Consider the following 2,876-nt stretch of genomic DNA (forward strand, 5'->3'; position numbering starts at 1 on the left):
TATATATATATATATATATGTGTGTGTGTGTGTGTGTATGTATGTATATTTATATATAAACGTGATAAATTTTATTCGTGGATATAAAGTTCGATAGACGCATCTACACAGAAGATAGAACAAACTAAAGTGTTTGTGTTATGTAAAACTTGAAACAGCTGTCGTTCAATTGCATCTTTTGTAAGTGCTGTAACAGTCTGATTCTGACAAGTTTGCGTATCGGTCGTTGATACTATCAAACAACGTTCTGATGATATGGATTCTGTTTCTGGCAAGTTTGGTTTTGATAATATGTATTCTTCAGATGTCTTTTCTTTCGTTAGACACGGGAATATTGCTCTAATTAATTGCCTGGCTCCTGCATACAGCCATTCGGAGAAACTCAGGTGACTTCCCTTGGCTGTCATTTTCAATAAATATAAATGATAATTAGTAAATTTATTAACGCAAATGAATTTCTTGCGTGAATAACCTACAAGAAGTTGAAGTCAAGCAATAAATATTTTGAAAATAATATCTCGTTTCTCGCAATTTGTTATTATGACGTCATAATATTAAACGGTCCTGGGTCATGTGTTAATTTAAAACATCACTTTCATACCTGAATCAGTAAGGAGACATTGAAAAACACCCAAACATAAAACGCATCTATTTAGTTGCTAAATCTAACAGATCCAGCTATGTATATATACATCACTGTTTCCTCTGCGTTCGCAAATCGATTTTGTAGTTGATACTTGTTCGATATTAACAGCAATAATAGTAATGTGTAGGATATTCCTTTTCTGTACGTTCGTTTAAGAATGCCACACATGCAAGGATCATGGATTTCTCCTTCTGCATATTCTTTTATTCTTTTATTTCTTTCAGTCATTTGACTGTGGCCATGCTGCAGCACCGCCTTTAGTCGAACAAATCGACTCCAGGACTTATTCACTGTAAGACTAGTACTTATACTATCGGTCTCTTTGCTGAACCGCTAGATTAGGGGAACGTAAACACACCAACATCGGTTGTCAAGCGATGTTGGGGATAAACACAGACACACAAGCATACACACACACACAAACACACACACACACACACATACACACACACACACACAAACATATATATATATATGTCGAGGTTCACTCAGTTTCCGTGTACCAAATCCACTCACAAAGCTTTGGTCGGCCCGAGGCTATAGTAGAAAACACTTGCCTAAGGTGCTACGCTGTAGGACTGAACTTGGAACCACGCGGTTGGTAAGCAAGCTACTTTGTTTCATTTAATTGGCTATAAACTTGGGTAAATGCTTTTATTTTTCATTCCCTTCGATGTTTATCTCAAATAGTGGTTTGGATTTTAGCTGTTCCTTCTAGCGTGCAAGGAATCCTATGACGGATACCTCTCATGTGTTTAAATGTACACTGTCTCATCTCATATATATATATATAATTTTGTGCTGTGTGTGGGCCGGCATGCCACAGAATAGATTCGACGTTTCTTCTGCGTTGTTGTAAAAGGCAACTAACAGAGGTTAAGATAAGATTTGCATTCCGACGTCGTAAATGCCGCATCAACGACGATTGCCTAAACAAACCTACGAGCTGGAAGGTTCTCGCCTGACTGGTTCAAAGGCGCCATCTACCGGGAGTAGAGAATCAACAACAAATGACTGATGTAGCGACGCGCTGTAACAGCGCGTGTCCCCATACTACTACTACTACTACTGCTACTGCTACTGCAGCTCATAAATTTTAATGTTATTTTTAAGGTTATAAATTCAATCAAATTTCTGACCGAAGACTGTTCATTCCCCCGTAGTAAGCTCACCATGGAGACGTTGTCTTGATTCGTACGTATTATTCCGTTGACCGTATGGCAATTCCAATAAATTTGGTAATTTGCGACAGAGTCCATGAGAGTTTCGCGTAGTAAAAGAATTTATCTCTAAATATTTCTTGCTCCAGATCTTTTTCTTCACCCTTTAAATAGGTAGACATCGTTGGCCATTTGGAAGTGCGATAGATTTAGCTGCTACGCGTAGGTATTAAAGTGCAGCCTAGAAATTTTCGTATAACTGTAGCTAACATTCACGTTATGTTCATAAAAATAAAAAAAAGGATTGTGGTAATTAAGACTTAGTGGCAATTGTCTTTTTTGTATTAGCGCTCATAAATATCTTGTAATTTTCGAAAATATCTTAAATCACTGTTAACACAGCAGCTGAAGATTACAGTTCTGGCGACAAACTTGAAGTAACAGAAAAATAATCATCTTTATAATAATTCTTTATAATAATTCGATACAATATTCTTTGCTTTGTTGGTAATGTAATCTTAATAGCACCTACATTTATGTATATGCCTCTGTCTGTGTCTGTCTGTCTGTCTGTCTGTCTGTCTGTGTATCTGGCTGTTTGTATATATGTATGTATGTATGTATATATATTTATGCATATGTGTGTATAACAATACATCCATTTAGGCATGTATCGATGTACGCATGTATATATGTATGTATACACATGTTTTTGTATCTATAGCGTTACGATACGTCTCGGTCGAATTGTACCAATAATGTATGTTTTCTCTTTTCCAATATTTTTATTAAATTATTCATAACTAACGTAAAACATGATGTTTAACAGGTAAATAATACCGAAACATAAATCATAGGCGACATTACATAATAACATAAATCTAAGACAGAACGAATGTCGTGTCTTCATTTCTCTATTGATGTATCATCTTCTCAATTATTTGGTCACATGATAGCGTACTGTCTTCTCAACATATTGTCAAATGTTTAGCGCCGCATTCCCTTTAACACACACAGACACACACACAAACACACAAACACACACACACAGAAGTATATATATATAAGAT

At 35.9% G+C, this 2,876-nt stretch overlaps 1 long non-coding RNA gene across 1 annotated transcript in view; it reads left to right on the top strand.

The window, feature by feature from the left end:
• Positions 1 to 620: 620 nt before the first annotated feature.
• The window catches only part of LOC128248667 (uncharacterized), a 38,596-nt gene continuing 36,340 nt past the window's right edge, over positions 621 to 2,876 (top strand). Inside the window, exon 1 of the long non-coding RNA XR_008264827.1 lies at positions 621 to 1,247. This is a non-coding gene — a long non-coding RNA (uncharacterized LOC128248667). The remainder of the gene's footprint in view (positions 1,248 to 2,876) is intronic.

The sequence above is a fragment of the Octopus bimaculoides genome, chromosome 9 (genome assembly GCF_001194135.2).
Source record: "Octopus bimaculoides isolate UCB-OBI-ISO-001 chromosome 9, ASM119413v2, whole genome shotgun sequence".
In the NCBI taxonomy this organism is placed as follows: domain Eukaryota; kingdom Metazoa; phylum Mollusca; class Cephalopoda; order Octopoda; family Octopodidae; genus Octopus; species Octopus bimaculoides.